The sequence below is a fragment of the Anastrepha obliqua genome, chromosome 1 (assembly GCF_027943255.1).
Source record: "Anastrepha obliqua isolate idAnaObli1 chromosome 1, idAnaObli1_1.0, whole genome shotgun sequence".
In the NCBI taxonomy this organism is placed as follows: Eukaryota; Metazoa; Arthropoda; class Insecta; order Diptera; family Tephritidae; genus Anastrepha; species Anastrepha obliqua.
In genome coordinates this window covers 153,068,537-153,088,090 of record NC_072892.1, presented here as the reverse complement: position 1 = coordinate 153,088,090, position 19,554 = coordinate 153,068,537, and positions in this window count along the sequence as shown.

Here is a 19,554-nt window from a genome sequence, read left to right as displayed (position 1 = left end):
TTTCCGTTTAGTTTGAATGGCCTTTTTAATTTTATGTGATCTCATTTTAAATTTGATTTTGTTATTGGTAGCGAAATATGTGTGATAGTTACGTTTAAGTGAACTAAATAAAACTCATTAAAAAAAATTTCTGAAATATTTATTGTTTTGAACTTTTTCTAATGCAAAGAATATTTGCATAGGTGAACGCAGACTTTTTCTACTATGTGTACATATGTACATACACACATTCACACATTCATACCTCACTGTCTAATGGTAGTTCCACTAGACCCACCGTTGCTTCATTCATCCAAAATCAACCGCAAAAAGTAATTTATCATAACCCTGGTGCTAGCTTTTCCGAAGTACATTTCTCCCACTCACTCCCAAGACCTTAGATAACTTTGCGGACATATTTTTGTAAACACTCACTCACAATTACTCACATAAACACTGTACTCATGTATTATGCTTGAACTCTTACTGCTATATTTGAGTCACATGTTGACCTTCTAATCCAACTGAGCTTCGAGTTCCGTGAAACGATTAATTTATTTATAATACGGAAGTGGTTGGATAAAACCGCAGGCTTAGGTATCAAAATCGAGTTGTCAACTTGTGTTGATTTCCAGCAGTGAGGAAAGAAAGTATTTGGTTGACTAGACAGAAAATAATTAAGACACTTGAAATTAATTATGAATGATTCTGCTGTGTTGGAGAAACTATGGATTTCGCACTTGTGTCTTTTGCCTGCAGGGAAAAACCAAATTAGTATGGAAACATTCTAGTTCAAGTACAGGTATTTAATAGAAGAAATTCGACTAGTTCGTCATTTACATAGAAAAATGATCAGATTGTCTGCAAATTAGTTGAGTTTTTCTTAGACAAGAAAATTTAAGACTTGCCCATGTACGCAAAAATGTAAAGCAATGATTTGAATGTATTGATGAATATATTTATTTGAAAGCCCCAACTTTCTCTGGGGCTGACTTTAGCGTATCCCGGTAAACAATTTGCAACATTTTACACCATGAGACGCGTAGCTGCTCAACTCGTTCCAATAAAGTTGAATTTCTTTCAAAAAATGCATCTCAAGAAGGTGGCTGAAGACATCTTTGAGTAAGTGAATTCGGACCCAACGTTTAATCAGCGCATCATAACAGGTGATGAAACGTGGGTATATGAGTTTGACATGCACACCAGTCAACAGGCGGCTGATGTGGCTGAATGGCGCTATCCACATGAGCCGAAACCCAAAAAACCACTTCCAAGTCGGTCAAAAGAGAAGTCATGCCACTCGTTTTCTGTAATTATCATGGTGTTGTGCAGTCGGAATTCGTTCCACATGGTTCTAGGGTAGATAAAGAATATTATTTCGAAGTTGTGCGACGCTTGAGAGAGAATGTGCGTAGAAAACGGCCCAATTAGTGGAAAGAAAACTCATGGATCTTGCACCATGATAACGCACCGTCTCACAAGGCTCATATTGTGAACACTACGCCAAAAACTCGACAAATATCATCGAACGGAGTGAGTTTTTCCTTTTCCTAAATCTTAAATTGCCACTCTTGAGAAGAATTCGCTGAAGGAGCTGAAGAAGATCTCTTTAAACGCATTTAAAAGGTGCTTTGATTATTGGACTAGTCGTTGGCATTTGGCGTTTGTACCTTCTACTCATATATGAAAGAGACGGTATCAATAAAACGGTCCGCGGATGACATATGGCAAAAATAAATTTTTTTATTTTTTGGTAGGACTGTTATAAGCTTACATGGCAAATTTCAGCGTGATGTGTCACATAGTTTGTTTTCTGTGCTACTGTAAACAAGTGAAGCTCGAGTGTGTTCTTCGAATTCTCTTTTTTGACTTCAATTGTCTCAAAATGTTTTCCACGGAGCGGCAACTTGACCGTTTTATAGATACCGTCTCGTTCCTTCGAATGGAGCCTATTTTGGAGGCGAAAAAATAAATGTTGATGATTAAACAATTATTTTGCGTTTTATTGAACAATTTCCGGTACTTTTTTGACAGATTGTAAATCGGAAATTTGTATGAGAATCAAACTATTAACCAGTTTTTCAAAGACTTTAAGTATACCAGAGACTTGCAGATCGGGGGACAATTTTGGGCATCCGAAGACAATGAATCGGTATGGTAAAAGATTTTTTCTAATTGTGCGAAAATTCACCAGAAGCCAGTTAAGATAATTGTTAATGGTTGGTCTTAAAATTTAGCAAAGTTTTTCAATCAAATAGGAGGGAAGCCAGCTTCTCCAGTATTTAGGTAATTTGTCAAGGCTGAAAGACGCCCAAGTACATAATTAAATGAAAGCTGAAAACCTTCAAATGTTCGTGAGTTGTTAAAAGAGGTATTTTCTATTCCGGTGTTAGATATCTGCAAGTTAACAATAGCCACTGCCTCTCAATCAAAAGCTAAATGTTAAAAAATGTGTACGTGAAATAAAAATAAAATATTTCCCTGCATGAATATCTCTATTTAACCTTCATACTTCGTACACATACATACATACATATGTGCATATGTACGAACATAAATCGATGCCTATTAAGGATTTTCTGATGCGTGCATGTTTTTACAATATTTCCAATGTATTGACTTCTATTCCTTTATAAGGCCTCATTGTAGCCATTTAATGGTACAAATACAAATCAACTGTCATTATTGACTCGCTGTGCACAGAACAAACTGCTATGCGGCAAAGCGATGTCCTCACATGGCAATCATAAATATTCCTTAAATTTCCTATAAAGAGCTAAAATGATTACTTAAATGAAAGTCATTTCTTCGAATGCCTTACAGCAGACAGCAGAAAGGCAAAGCGTCAACGCATAGTAAGACACTTTTACATATTATACTTACTTATAAATACATACATATAATATTTATAATGGGTATTCATTTGTATAACAGCCACATTATTGTTGTACTTGTTATTTATGTGTCATATGTACGCTTGCAAATATATTCCTATTTGTACTGAGAAAGAAAGGCACCTTTTAGCTCCACATCTGCTGTTATTCCACTCCTAAATGAAGATCTATACTCATACATACATAAATGTACATAAATCAGATGCGTGTGTGTGTGCGCTTGTATATAAATATATGCCGTAAGCGCAACCAGAGTCCTAGAGCGTCTATTAATATTTCAAGGCCATTTTATTGCTGCAGCTCTGTTAGTTAAGGCGAAGACATAACTTTACATAACTTAGGCCAGCCTACCACACGAGCGTCACGTGTTTCTGGTTAGCCCGAATTCCACTTCATAGTTTAGAAAACACTTGGAGCTGTGGGTGTTTTATTTTTTATTTATTTATTGTAATCTGTTTCAAATTTAACCCTTAACTTCCCCGTCATGCCTCACGGACACGACTTTGATTTCTTGCCCTTATAGAAACGAAAGTATTAATGTTGGAAAATTCACTTTTTGTGTAATCTAACCCAAGAGTTTTATAAACCTAAAAATGCAATTAAAATATTTCTAACAAATACAGTTTAATATTTATTGACAATAAACTAAAGTACTAAATCACGAACCCACAAGTGTCTAATAGACACAAAAGGGGCATTAAGCAATACTCAATATTTCAATATTTCGATTGATGGCATTATACCTGCCCAACTGCAGAAATCTGCGGAAGTGTCATGCCATTGGTTGAGCCCTACCTATGCGAGCTGTATAGCCAGGGGCTATATACCAGGATCTTAGAGGACTGTGAGGATTGTGTTCATACCCAAGGCAGGCAAGAGCTCACATGTCTTCCCTAAAGATTTCAGGTTAATCGGTCTCTCATGTTTCTTGCTGAAAACCCTTGAGAGGCTGATTGATCTACACATAAGAAGCGAAATTCCTCGAGGGCGTTTGTCGCATACTCAACATGCTTACTGCAAAGTCAGGTCAGTGGAATCTATTTGCCCTGCACACAATTATTAAAGATATTGAGGAGTCTCTATATCAGAAAAAAACTCGCAGTTGGCGCCTTCTTCGGCTTTTAATAATATCCTTCCGGGGACAATCACTAAATCTCGGGGTAGGCTGGGGGTTGGAGCTGATATTTCCAGATTTATCTACAGAATGCTTAGCGACAGAACGGTCGTGGCAGAGTGGGGCGGTATCTCTCTCCGCCGGCAGGCGAGTAGAGGCACACCGCAAGGCGGTTTTCTCTCACCATTTATCTGGATTATTGTTATCAATGACTTGCTGGAAGAGCTGGTGAGGAGGGTCTGTGGTGTGGTTGGCTACGGAGATGGCGTGGCATTAATTGTTAGAGGAAAGTTTGTAGATACTCTGTACGATTTGATGCAGGGATATTTAAACGTGGTTGTTCGATGGGCAGCGGACTGCGGCTTGTCGGTGAATTCTCTTAAGACGAAGGTCGTCCTTTTCACGAGAAAATATAAAATACCCAGAGCTCAACTCCCCTCAATAGGAGTGCTTTCTGACAAGGTGTAGTACCTAGGTCTAATCCTTGACAGTAAGCTAAGGTGGAAGCCCAACAATGAAGATAGAGTAAGGAAGGCAACAATCGCCTTGTATGGATGCAAGGGCGCCTAGAGTGGTATTTTGGTTCTAGCATACCATAATAAAGCCAATTTATATGGACTCGTTGTCTGGTGGAACTCACTGGAGAGAATGACATCGGTTAAGAAGCTGGAGAGAGTTCGAACTACTCCTACTCTAGCGCTTAATGTAATGCTAAATGTGGTACCTGTAGACATAGCAGGCAGAATTGCCGCTGGATGTACCGCAATCAGACTGAGAGGTTCGGGCTATGGGTTCAATCTCACACATGGCCACTCTAGCATCCTTAGAAAGTTTGAGTTCATCCTCACGTCGACAGATCTGAGTGTACCTTCACTTAGTAAAAGCGGGACTTTTTCCACCCATATTTCATCCAGCGAGGAGTGGACCGGGGGCAACACCTGGGGATAGGGCCTGGTTTCACCTGTTCAAAGATGGCTCGAAGTTGGACGGTAGGGTTGGAGGAGGAGTATACTTCAAAGTGCTCCCCATCAAACTCAATTTCCGGTTACCGGAACACTGCAGTGTGTTCCAAGCAGAGGTGACCGCAATCAAAGAAGCAGCTGAACGGTTACTTATTGCTTAATAACTGTTGACTGAGAAGGTAAATATTTATTCCGATAGCTAAGCGGCAATTAGGGTTCTGGGCTCTATTGTGGTGCACTCGAAACTGGTCAGGGAATGCCTGGTCTCACTTTTGATTGCATCAAAATTCTTCGACATAAGGATAATCTGGGTACCTGGTCATAGTGACATTGCGGAAAACTGCGGAGCCGACGAGTTGGCCAGACAAGAGACCTGTGAGGTAGTGTGCCCGCGAAAGGAGAGGATCGGGATCCCCTGACAACCCGCGCTCTACTCCTGGAAGGAAGGGCTCTGCACCAACTCAGCGAGCGCTGAGAAAGTATAGGAAAATGTAAGGTCGCGAAATCCTTCTAGTCACGTTTGGATTGAAAGCGTTCGAGGGATATTCTGAGGATAACAAAATCTCAGCTCGCAAATTTTATGAGCATCCTTACGGGGCACTATCCGCGGGGCATATATGCCGCGAAACTCGAAATTACTTCGAGTCCTTTTTGCGTCAGCTGTGTGGAGGGTGAGGTAGAATCATCTCAGCACCTGCTCCTTAGCTGCCCGGCTCTCGTGGGACTAAGATTTAAGCATCTTGGTTCTCACTTCTTTTCAGCGTCTGCTGACATAGCAGGTCTGGATATCAAAAATCTGATGGACTTCATCAGCAACATAAAGCAGCTAACACAGCCGCAAATTAGTCACCGTTCATAGTCCACAAGTTTCTGATGAAGACAATAGGGAATTAAGAATTATTCAATATTTCGAGCTACGATGGAAAGGAAGGAAAAAATAGATTTGCTTCCTTACTGTGATTCTTAAGATTCAATATTAAAAATACTTGATCTCTAGGAAGTCAAAAGATATAACTTTCACCTGTTAGAGAGTTATGGGAGTACATAAATCAAAATCTAAAAAAGTTGTACGCGCCAGTCGTTTCTTTCTCGTGCTAACCGGGGCCAATTGGACACACCAAGTGAAGCCAAGTCCTTCTCCACCTGATCTTTCCAACTCAGAAGAGGCCTTCCTCTTCCTCTGCTACCACCAGCTGGTACCGCATCGAATACTTTCAAAGCCGGAGCGTTTGTATCCATTCGGACGACATGACCCAGCCAACGTAGCCGCTGGATCTTTATTCGCTGCGCTATGTTTATGTCGTCGTAAAGCTTATACAGCTCATCGTTCCATCGTCTGCGGTATTCGTCGTTGCCAACGTGCAAAGGTCCAAAAATCTGCCGCAGAATCTTTTTCTCAAACACTTCAAGCGTCGCTTTATCGGATGTTGTCATCGTCCAAGCTTCTGCGTCATACGTTAGGACGGGCATGATGAGAGCCTTGTAGAGTGTTAGTTTTGTTCGTCGAGTTAGTCCAAAGTAGCACTTGTTGGCAAGAGAGATTCTACGTTGGATTTCAAGGCTGACATTGTTATCGGTGTTAATGCTGTTAAGAGTGACGTGGGCCGACTGTTTGTTTGAAGACAGGAGGTACTTCGTTTTGTCCTCGTTCACCACCAGAATGCGGATGAACAGCTTCCCCCTTTTTGAGGACAAATCTCATTCAAACAATATCTGCCCAGCTAACCTGATAAATATGGCATACAAATTTGGTAAATCTACGAAAGTGAAACTCGCTATCCTCTATATGGTGTGGCATATTATGGAAAAGAAGGACGAAACAGAGCTGAAAGTTTGACATATGTGAACCATACTTCCGAAGTAACAGAAATGTTACTTTTGATAGGTATTTTACTAGTTTTAAAGTTGCAAAATGGTTGACACAAAATGAACTCACCGTTGTTGGAACGTGGAGAAAAATGAAACTTTTAAACCAGCAAAGTCTGAACCCAACAGAAATCGTGACATGGAATCTAATGTCTTTGCTTTTTATAAAAATATTATATTTTATATTGGTTTCCTATGGTTTCCGAAAAAAACTGTGCAGTAATTTTCTTCTTTACTATTCATCATTCAAGATCACAAAGATGAGCCGGTGGGATAACAGTCGGAGCAATGAAATCATGTCCTCGAGAGGCTCTCAATGCACTGACACACGTTATTCCAATAGACCTACATATAAAGAAGACGATGAGTGTATTTAGGTTAAATGAAGCTGCTCGCTGGAAAGAAAAACGTATGGTCACGCTAGTTTATTATTGCGACAAACTCAGTTAATCTCGGTGAGAACTGACTACATCGTCCCGGCCGTAACTTTCAATTGGAATTTTGCCACTCTCTTTCCATGTAAGGAGAATGGAATAAGGGATTATCTCTAAACAATTTCGACACTACAATCTATCCAGATGGCTGCAAAATGAATCGTCGTGCTGTTATATGTATATTCTCATAGACTTGGAAATGAAAAATCTGTGCGTCTCCCTAATACCAGCAATGTCTTCCAGGCGGATGTACTGGCAATTGGGCAAGCTTGTAGTACTAATCACGGATTTCTCTTTTAAGGACAATATCGCTATTCGTTCAGATAGTCAAGCTGCAATCCAGACACTGCACTCGGCTACAACAACCTCTGAAGTGGGGGAGCAAAGTAGGAATAGCCTTACCACTTTGAGTGAAAACCATAAAGTAATTTTAATTTCTTGCAGTACCGGTATTCACACCATTAGGTGCAGTCAAGAATGAAATTTCCCTAAAATAGATACCTTCGGATCGCAGATTGCAGATGGAGAGACCAGACGAAATGCAAAATTAGCAGAACGTTATGGCCCACCTACAACCTCAAGCAATCGTCGGCATTAATAAGAATGAAACGACGGGACGCCTGTCGACTAACGGCAGTCATAACTGGCTTCTGGTCTATCGGAGAAAAAACCGCCAAAATGGGCATCCCTCACAACACACACTGTCATAGTTGCAAACAACCGCAGAAAAAGGAAACAATCTTCCATTTTCTCTGCGCATGCCCAGCCCTATGGAAGGACAGAATGTTAACCCTGGATAAACTGCTGTTCGAGAGTCTCGCTGCCTGGCTTAGACGTCAACAGCCTAATAAGGTTCCTAAACCGCACTGACCGGATTTAGTCTTGTTGTAAATAACTGTTAAACAAGTTGGTAACGAGTGGCAACAGAATGATGCGGAAACGCTAGTTGGAATGAATCACCACTCTAACCAACCAACCTACCATGCATCATTCAAAAGAAACAGATGTGAACAACAAAAATAAAACTGAATTAAATTTGTACCATAGTTGCACTACGAGACGTGAGATACCCCAGACCAAATTATTCCAGAATATTTTGTTCGGCAAAAACAAATAGATGGCTGATTGCATTTGTTCAAAACGTAATAAATGTTGAACTATTTAACACAGTGTGGCTCGATTACTTTATGCTGTCACATACAACCGTTGTGTGAGGGAAATTATACCGTTGGGCACACATGTGCGGAGATGAAAAGAAAAACAAAATTAAATTTATTATCAACATTTCTGCACAATCCAAAAAACGTCCAACACAAACTACAATACGTTGCAAAAATTAACATAGAATTTAAAAGCACCTAATTAGAGAAATACAAATATTACATTTCACTAACTGCTAAAACTTGTATAAAAACTACTAATGAAATATATTTGATTGATGTAGAGAAACGGACAACAATGACTGTATGAAAACTAAAATGGGAAAATTGAGCAAAAATTGTGCTGAGTATGAATGCTAATGCAATATCCATATAACTGAAATAATATTTATATAACTGCAATACACACACACATAGACACATGTTATAGAAAACTTTATACAAACAATAGCAAATTTTCTAGTTGGAAACTAACTAATTGGTTTTGTACGCGGCGACCTTGGTTTGCATTCAAATTACGCAAAGTGCCCGCCAGTAATGAAGCTTCTGCAGACAGAGACAATTGCTTACCACTATTATTTTTTTATAATATTTACTAGATAACCCGGCAGACTTCGTACTGCCTCAATCGTTAAGGGGTTAGGGGTAGTCAGAGGCTCGAAAAAATGATGATTTTCACGAATTTTTTTTTGCTACTTAATTAATTTATTTAACAAAAATAAAAACATAGCATAAAAACATCATGTTTTAACTTGACTTCACCAAAATTTAAAAAAAAAAAATTAATAATTGCAAAAGTTATCGCTGTTTGTGTGAAGCCCGTTTCTCCAGAAGTCCCTTGCGGTGAACATCACAAGTCCTTGCAGATTCATCTAAAACCAATCGGACAAGAAAAATTAGTTTTATTAATAGATAATCTTGTGCCTGATCGAAGCTTTTTTTTTTTTTCAAAATGAACAAAATGGCGGCCTCAGAAAATTTTTTTCCAGATTTTCGGGAAAAAACCAACAGTTAATTGTTAAAAAAAAATCGAAATTTTTGAAAAAAAAAAATCCTTCGATCAGGCACAAGTTTTTTATGTTTTTCAAAAGCTGTATAAATTTTATTGAAATCTACGTAGCGGTTTTTAAGCTACAGTGTTCACCAGTTTGAAAAACATAGTTTTGAGAAAAACGCATTTAAAGTTTTGCTATCGGCTCCGGAGCGGCCGAGCGCCCTTTGTTAATTGTTGAATAACTTGAAAAGTATTTGTCGGATTCACTTCAAATTTTTACACAATATTTTTAAAACATTATACTTTAAGAAAATGCAAAAAAAAATAAATCGATTTTTTGAAAATTCTGACTACCCCTAACCCCTTAATACAAGACCTAGACTTTTGTATAAAATAATTTTAAAACAAACAAAATGAATCCGTATTTAATAAAAGAAGCATATTTTGAATTAAGCATGAAGTTTTATTATTATTTTCATGCGCTATGGGAAAACACGCTGAATAAGCTCCTCTTTTGAGTCAGTGATTTGACAGAAATCTGTGGGTAACGTGATGAATCCGGTCGAGGTGTCCATAGCAACTTTATTATTTCCAATGTCTAACAACTGCTTCGCAAACACATTGGCATTTTCATCTTGCTGCAAAAATACTCTCATGTTAGTTGTAAATTGCCACAAATTCGAAGATTTTAGGCATGCATTTAGTTCATCAGCTAACAGTTGGTCGGGGAATTACTGGAAGAGTCTGACGAAAATCACCTGACAACAGTATCATGGTCCCACCAAAAATATTTTAGTTGTCACGAAGATCTTTCACCCTCTTTCCAGTGCCTCCAGTGACCTCTTATGGGCCATTATGCATTCATCCCAAACAATCAATTTGCATACCTGTAGGATCTTGACCATTCCGCTATTTGTGGCAATGTTGCAATTGGTGTTTCGGTGATTTGCATGTTTAATGGTAATTTCAAGGCAGAATGTGCAGTTCGCCCGCCTTCTAGCAGAGTCGCAGCTATTCCAGATTAAGCCAACGGTAGAGTAACATCATTTCGCGATCTGATCCTCGCCAAAAGCAATGAAATTAAGAACGTTTTTCCGGTTCCGGGGGCATCTATCAAAATGTTGTACGCAATTTTTTGTTCTAGATTTAATTGTGGAACATTTGTACGAACTGTTTCGGCAAATGCTTCAATGTCGTACTGTTGTTCTCTTTGCAACCCATGGTTTAATGCATCGTGCATATGACGGTGCTGACATTCCCAAACACGACAATACTTTATAAACACATATCTTCTATCATGATCAATCTCATTGTAAATTTCTGCAGTCATCTGTAATGTAGGACTCAATGTTTGACGGCGCACACGATGCAAAGCATCCTCAGGCATGCCATCTCTATACTTAACCCACAAATCTTTTGGATTGTACAATGTACAAATTTGATGCGGCGATGAAGATATTACGGAATCCTTGAGCGTATGATCCCAGTGCGTATCGTTCTCAAGTAAATGCAATAGTTGACATGCCTCACGGTAAGTCGCACACAGCTGTCCATTAACTGTTCTCAGTTGTTCAAACGATATCGAACCACGAACATTCACCAACAACAACCGCAAATAATAACATTCATCGTTATTTGAATGTACTGTGTAGATGCGACCCAGAGCGTCCGAAGAAATACATTTGGATGTCCTTCAACAGGTGTTCCTTGCTTTCGACGCTGAAACGATTTCGGTGATGTATTCCAGGTGTAAAATCGTGGCATGTCAGGATACAGCAAAGTGCAAGCAAATTCATCCGTTTGACAGACTGTGAATAAACTTATTAATGTTGTCGACGGTGGACGTGCCGCTCTGTCTGTCCATACAAATGGTATCCATCATTTTCCGTTACGTTTTCAGCAAGCAGGTCTCTTGGGTATCGGAACACTTACCCTCTACCATGCAGGGTGAATTGTAGTTGAAAAGTCCGCAAGGTCCATGTATCATTACAATATTTACAAATTATTTTCATTTCCTCAATTGTTACCGATTTGTCAGCACAATAATCAATTTCAGGATCATAGTGGAATGAAGTTAGTTCAAGAATCACAGGAGCATTCCGTCTGCGGATTCCCTCAATTTCATTATGTCGTACTTGCTGTTGTTGTGTTTGATGTGCACGAACTCGTTGCATTCTAAGCCTCTCTACTTCATTATCACTCACTAAATGACCCAATTCTGACATAGCAATACGACTATTTTCTTTATCTGTCTCTTTCTGGTCATTAGTGCGGTTAGCACGTGAGGTAGCTTTTCGCACATTTGATTGACTGCGACGACCTAAGTCTGGTCGTCTTCTCCTCGGCATCGTAAATTGTAAATAATCAGAGTGAGAAAATTTTTCGCTCGCTTAGCAGTAAAGTGTCACAATCACAAAATATCAAAAAAAAAAGAGCACATTACTTGGAATGTCACTATCACAAAGGATCGCCAAAGTAAAGAAAGTTCTCGCTCACTCATAGATATCATAATACTTCTTTCCGTGTTCTAAAGTGCGACAGAATGGATTGAAATATTAGTTGGTTGTCAAATCTAATGTCAAATATTATGGTGAAACATTTGATGCCTTAAAGATTGTCACTTGTTTGACAAATATTTTTAGGTGTGCGTTGAAAAATGTGTCCGTTTCATAGCTGTAATATGAGGTCCGATGAACACAGTGATTATAATTCAAATTGACTCCAAATTTTATATGGGAAAAAGAAAAGTGCTGTTTTTAAGGTTTTCCCGGCAATTATTCGAATTTTTCTCACCTTTTAAACCTTCCCTAGATCTCTACGAACATTTCAAGACCAAGATAAGATAAATCCGTTCAGCCGTTCTCGAGTTTTAGCGAGACTAACGAACAGCAATTGGTTTATATATATATAATTAGATTAATATTATTTACTTTTGCGTGCATTTGTTTACATCAACTATTTTGCATTAATTTTCCAACTTCATGGAAAGTCAAGGGCATTCTAATTACTACGAATTGCAGCTGCTGATAAAGCAGATGGCACTACTCATCTTCATTCGGATTCACAGTCATTCGTAATTCATCCGAATCCAAATTGTAAGAGTACCATAACTTAGGTCCGAGTATATAGGGGGGGCCAAAGGGGGTTCGACAACAGAACTGTGCCAGCTCATTGCATACGAATTCTTATAGCTGAATTAATTCAGGATTATCACAGGAATCAAGTGCAACTAATGCGAATTGGCAACTTAACTTAATTCTCATAATTTAAGCGGATTAGGAGAATTGCATCGACTGCAACATTGCCGAAAAATTACTATATTAAAAAAATAGCTATTGTGAATGAAAAATAATGAAACTCTTAAATAGAAGAATAAAAAAGACGGGCTGAAATGCCAGTTTGAACTATATACGGACCCCGTATACCCACTCGAAGTGTAACCAATTAAAAAGGCCATAAATTTAGTTTGAGAGAGAACATTTGAGAGCACTAGTCTATGAGGAAACCATTTTCATAGCTTTGAAACTTTTCCCAACTGAACCAGGTGCCTGTGAATTGTTCCATGCGATGAATTTAACCTCTGAGCTATCATATCGACTGTCAAATGAGGCTCAGCTTCCACGAGTTCGAGCAAGGCGTCGGAGTTAAAGACTTCAGGACGAGCAGCGCGCGGGCATCCTCCACGTCACAGTTACCACTTCGGAATTTTGAAAACCACTTTTGCGCAGTCCTTACACTCACGGAATCCTCTCCGAGAACAGTGTTTATTTCTGCAGCAGCAGTTGTTGTATTTTTACCACTTTTATAAAAAAATACAAAATATGCCTCTTATAGGCGTTCGAAGATTCCATTTTATTTTTTAACAACACCTGCTTCTATGCGCGATTAAAATCACTTATTGTATGCACAATATATCAAAGAAAATATAAATAGATCCGTTATATTCCGCGAATAATTTTTTGTATGCAAATATCGTACAAAGCTGAAATTATGGGTAAAATACGCATGAGGTTATGGACTGACCTGATACTAATCTACAGAGTTATCAGGAAGGGCGTCCTAGATAGGTTCTGATTAATTTCGTTGTATGACAGGATTTTCAAAACCGAGCCGTTTTCGAGATATTCGATTTTAAAAGTTATTTTAAAACACATTTTTTTTTGGTCGACAGTTCACTTTTTTTAAATGTTAGTTTAAGGGTTCGCCGTCACCAAATGATGATAAGTGCATATGATTCGGAAGCTCACAGGCTCGAGTGGTAAAAGAAATTTATCAAATAGATAACAGCTGAATCCGTCAAATTCACTAAAAGCCGATATGAGCAATTTTCTTTATTTTCTCAATCAAGATGTGCAGTCAGGATCGGATTGGAAGTGCCGGAGGTTACTGTAGTAATTTAAAATATAAGTTGTATTACTGCGCCTATACTATAAAGGTGAATGTCTGTACGTTGTCCGCGCATCACTACGAAACGACAACACCAAATGACGTAAACTTTTTATACATTCATATTTTCACCCAATGAAGGTTATAGGCATGTTTTTATGATGGAACTCCCTTCCTACAGCCCCCAGGCCGCGCCACCACTCTCATTCGTTACTAATAATCGAATATTTGCTTAAATTTAATCTAAAAGAGAGAAAGAAAATTAAGAAAAATAATTTTGCTTGATATTTTTCTGATTGGTTGTTTTGATTTTATTCAACGAGGCATAGCAACGGATGCCGGGTATTGTAATATTATGGTTATTAATAAAAAATTATTTTCTATGAAATTATTGTTTGTAATTATTTTATATATACATATCCTAAATCCCTCAAAACTACTCCTACGCGAGCGGGGCCGCGGGTTAAAGCTCGTGGAAGCTTACTCTAATCAGATTTAACTGTCACCAAATGGTATAGTGGTAGAAGTAGTCTTTTAACCCTCCGTTGCACACCTTTTTTAAATGCTTCGATTGGGCACCCGGGTCCGGTCAGTCCGCTATGTATTTACATTCATTTGAGTGGGAATATGTGGAAAATGCGCCACATTTGTTGTTCATTTTTAAGTATCACAAGTATATACTTTTAATTTCTTACCTTTTTCCTTGGTTTTGGTATGCATTCAACTGCATACAGAAGCAAAACCAATCGCTGAAAATAATTTGGTTTGTGAAAAAAAGATTTTTATATGTTTTGTTCTTTATTTTGACGCATTTCGAAGAAAGTTGAAGAAAAAAAGTTGATTACAACGAAATTCATGGTAAAATATGAAATGATATTTATTTGTGGATTCGGCACGCAAAGGCACGTAAAACATGTTGAGAAGATTTTTGAGTGCTGTTGACTTACTGGATTCTTGCATACAATACAATAGAAACGAGTTTTTCGACGAAGCTTTTCACCTCCTCGTAGACAAAGACGGCAGTCTCTCATCGCTGTGAGTGTAGGGGCTCCGGTTGGTAGATAGACTACAAAATTCCCAGAAATAGTAAATAATTAATTTCTTGAAAAATAATTCCATAGCCAAGCGAGCAGTGAATTGAGAAATAATGGTTGGATTATTCATACGATTTCTGATGTTTGCAAGGTCCAATGAGTTCGATAAAGTCGTCAAAAAAATTTGTCTTGCATCACTTTTTATGACCCAATCAACTTCCTTGCAGATGGAAAACGTTGCTAATACCATGGCATCCAACTTATTGCAAAAGAAAGCACAGGTCTATCGACTTGTTGGCCGTTTTGATGTGAAATGGGTGACCCATACAAATGCATTTAAATACATAGGGGTCTCGTCAGATCCGGTTGCTCAACCGAAGATGTAAGTTTTTAAATCTTTTTTTTTCGTCCTGTTCGAGGATCCTTTTTAAAGGGTTATATCCATAAATCGGTACAAAGTTAAGTTTTTGGATGCTACCTGGAAGCTCATGTTAAATACACGTCCAAAGTCGAAAAAGATCTGGCCAGACCCAGGTGATCAATGGAGGATTGAGTAGACTAACCGAAACTCTCTTTGGGAATTTTTGTCACACATTTTTGGTGCAGTTTTGCTGCTGTCAAATGTCTAATACTTACTTACTTCTCATACTTTTATACCATTAAAATAGCCATTTTCAATTGCACCACTGAAAAGTTAGGAATTTATAACCAAATTTTTAGCGGCTGAGTCGATTGTCACTGCACTCGTCCTGGGTTGTAGGGAAATTAATGCTGTGGTAGGGGGCGAGAATCAATAGGTTCGTACACAGGACAGCGTTGTCTCGCCTCACCTTTGGCTAGTAGGTATTGGCGAAGCTTTAACTCGTTTAAACACGGGTGGAGTAATGGTAGTAGCATATGCCGATGACTTGGTCCTAATAGTTTCAGGACCCTTCCCATCAGTAATGGCTGAAATTTTGTAAGGTGCATTGTCTACACTCAATAGTTGGGCTGCCTGTTGCGGTACTAAAGTCGACACTGGCAAAACGGAGTTGATGCTATTCACCAGGAATTAAAGTCTCTACCTTTTAAGCTTACAAGACTAAACAACCAGTGTCTTACACTCTCATGGGAAGTCAAGTATCTTGGTGTAATATTTTACCCCAAGCTCTACTGGGAACTGCGCATAGAAAATCGAGTTAAGAAGGTCGGTATAACTTTCCACGGATTCAAATCTATGTTCGACCGCCGTAAGCGAATGGGTTGGTGCATGACTATCATTCGGAATTCACAGAGAACATAGGTTCGAATCTCGCTGTAACACCAAAATTAAGAAACACATTTTTCTAATAGCGGTCGCCACTTGGAAGGCAATGGCAAACCTCCAAGTGTATTTCTGCCATGAAAAAGCTCCCCATAAAAAATATACTATATGCGGGCTCGAAACTGTAGGTCTATCCATTTGGGTGTATTCCAAAAAGGGTGTATGCACCAATTATATTTATAAATCCATGTTCGGCAAAAAATATGCCAACTTAGTGATTCTGCCAATTTTTACATATGGTTGCCTAGTTTGGTGGGTAGCTCTTCAGAATGGCCACAACACCACTAAATTTGAGAGAGTGCAGAGAACTGCATGTGTTGGCATCACTGGTGTATGTAAAATATGTCCCACCGCTGCCCTCAACGTCATTCTGCACTTTCTTCCCGTGGATATTCAAGTTAAATCCATTGCTGCTTAGAGCGCTATTAGGTTGAAGGAGATTGGTTTCTGGAGCCGAGTTCCTGTAGGACATGGTAGCATCTTGAAGCAGATCTCCCCTTCCTTCTTTGTACTTCGTACAGACCTCTTTAGATTTTGAGGGTTGTGCTAGGGCTATCTCGAACAGGCGGGATTGGAAGGGGGGGAGAATCGGCACGGATATAGGCACCTCTGCTTTCACTGACGGATTCAAGATGGAATCTGGAGTAAGAAACGAGTCGGAAACGAGCAGCGTCTTTCAAGCAGAGGTCTTCGCGATCCTACAAGCATGCAAAATGCTTATGGATCGCTGTTGGGACATTAATACTTTTTTAGATAGTCAAACTGCTATCTAGGCCCTGTAGTCGGCGTATTGCAGCTCTCTTCTGGTCAACTCCTGTAAGGAGCAACCCAAACGTCTGGAACATACAGGATACATTTCCCTTATCTGGGTTCCTGGGCTCAGAAACATAGAGGGAAACGAAATTGCCGACGAGACAGGAGGAGGTTGACAGAACAGGTTTCAGTTGTCCCCTTCTCAGACATCGGTGTCCCCTTGACCGTTGTTAAAGGAAAACTACACAATTTCTTTCTAAAAAAAGCGCAAGACAGATGGAGGTCTGTCTCATCGTGTGCTATCTCAAAAACTCTATGCCCTCAATACGACAGAAAAAGGACGCATAAGATGATGGGAGTCCCCCGCCATTCAATCTCCAAACTCATTGCGGTGTTCACTGGTAACTAAATGATCAGAACTCATGCGGAGAAGCTAGGACTTCCGTACAACCGCTTTTCCCTTCTCCACTACGTCAACAGCACTGGGTGGCTATAGATGGTTTCTCTTCCCTATGTTTTTCGCATATAGTGGTCCACTTTATGGTATCAAAACGGCACCTAAGTTGTACTTGTAGTATACCTGGGGTACTCTTGCCATCTAACCTATCTACTTACCATAAGCAAATTTAGAGAGAAGAAGAAAGAATTTTGAGAGAGGATTATTTCGATATTTGTTTTTATTGATGCCAAAAGTACACAACATAATTTAGCTCATCGGATTGCTAAAATATATATACATTCAGCTGTACATGTACTTATTATACATGTGCATGTATGTATGTGTGTATGTATGTATGTTTTATTAAGTCTACATTTAGGTAAGAAATAATAACATTTTTATTCATCAGAAAGACTTTTGGTTTGATTTGTATATACCTTAGGAAATAAGCCTTTACATTTAATCACATGAACTTATATTTATTTTATGTATTTGTTTTTTTTTTTGTAATAATTATTGTATACAGATGAATAAATTCATAAAATTCATTTCACTTCATTAACAGTAACAATGAAAACTAACATGAAATATTTGAAACTAACAACGTATTTATATTTTATTTATATTTACATATAATAATAACTTTATTTATTTTTTTTTTCTATTTGATTTTTTTGAAAATCTACCAACTTTAAAAACTGTGTCGTTAAAATTAGTTACAAATTCGTTCTATAGATAAGTTTTATTTTATCACTAAATAGGTACTTTTTTTCAAATATTTGGTATGCTTTCCGTTAAAAATCCTTAACTAAGTAGTGAAGATGTTTTGTACATTTATCGATTTTTATTCTAAAAAATTTAAATCTAAACATTTTAACTTCTTCCTTCGCCCTTACTTCCATATTTACACCGTCAAACGACATATTCCAATATATTTCCAATATATCTTTTTACATTTATTCAAATTCATAAATATTTTACTAGGTTTTTTTATCAATTAGCAACGTAGTCCTACACTGAAGGCTGCGGTTTATCTTAACAAAATAAGGACTATATAATTATGTATGTATGTATGGATGTATGTACATCCAAAAATGGTTTGTGGTTAAAAACTTGCTATCGCTAAACTTCTATCCTTAAAATACTAGCAGTTATAAGGTAAAAATCAGCTTGAGTTTCAGTGCGCGATGTGCAGAATGCAAAAAAGAGGCCAATATCAAACCTGAGCAAATTTGAAGGAGTCAGCTGATTTGCTGATACAATGATGTAATGATAACGGTTTATTTACCACAGAAGCCAGCAAAATTAAGATTATTTTGGTCAGCCTATGAGAGTTAACGACAATAACGAAAGGCAGATATTGGTTGACGGATGCCCGGTGGAATTTGTCGTAAGCTTCTGCTACCTCAGCTGCATCATGAAGATGTTAATTGCAGGCTAAACAAGTAAGGGTGGCTTTCGGGAGAATGCATATAGTAAAGGGGAATTCACAAATCTCCAGGTGTCCTAAACTAGGAATATTCGGCTCATGCGTGAAGTCCGTCTTGATGTACGGAAGTGAAACATGGCTGGTCTCTAACACCATCACACAGAGGCCACAATCTTTCATCAACAAATAACTACGCATCATCTGCAAAATATTCTGGCCGAACACCATTAGTAACGACGTACTTTGGAAATTAACCACTCTTAGACAAATCAACCCATCCTTAGACAAATCTAATGCAGAAAGTGGCGATGGATAGATCACATGTTGAAGAAACCACCAGATATCATCACGAGAATGGCACTGGACTGGAACCCGCAAGGGAGCAGAGGTCGCGGCCGGCCAAAAACACTTGGAGAAGGTCGATGTTGCGCGAACTAGCAGATGCCGACATCTCATGGGACGGTGCAAAAACAACAGCACAGAACCGTGTACGACGGAAGAGTCTTGTCGAGGCCCTATGCTCACGAGAGGAGTGAACAAGGAAAAACAAAACAAAAATTGGTCATAGTGAAAAGATGTTTAGAGCTGTGCTCTTAAATATACCGTTATTCGCTCTAAGCGAATATGACAGATTCAGCTGATGGGCTGACGACAATTGGGATGTGTTTAAAAAGAACTCAGGTTGGGTTGGGGATATACGAAAAAAATCAATCTATGACCAATTCGTTGTCGTCTGAATAACGATTGATTGGAGGAGTGTGTGCGTATGATTTTGTTCGAGCGTGTAAATATGTGTGAAATTATCAT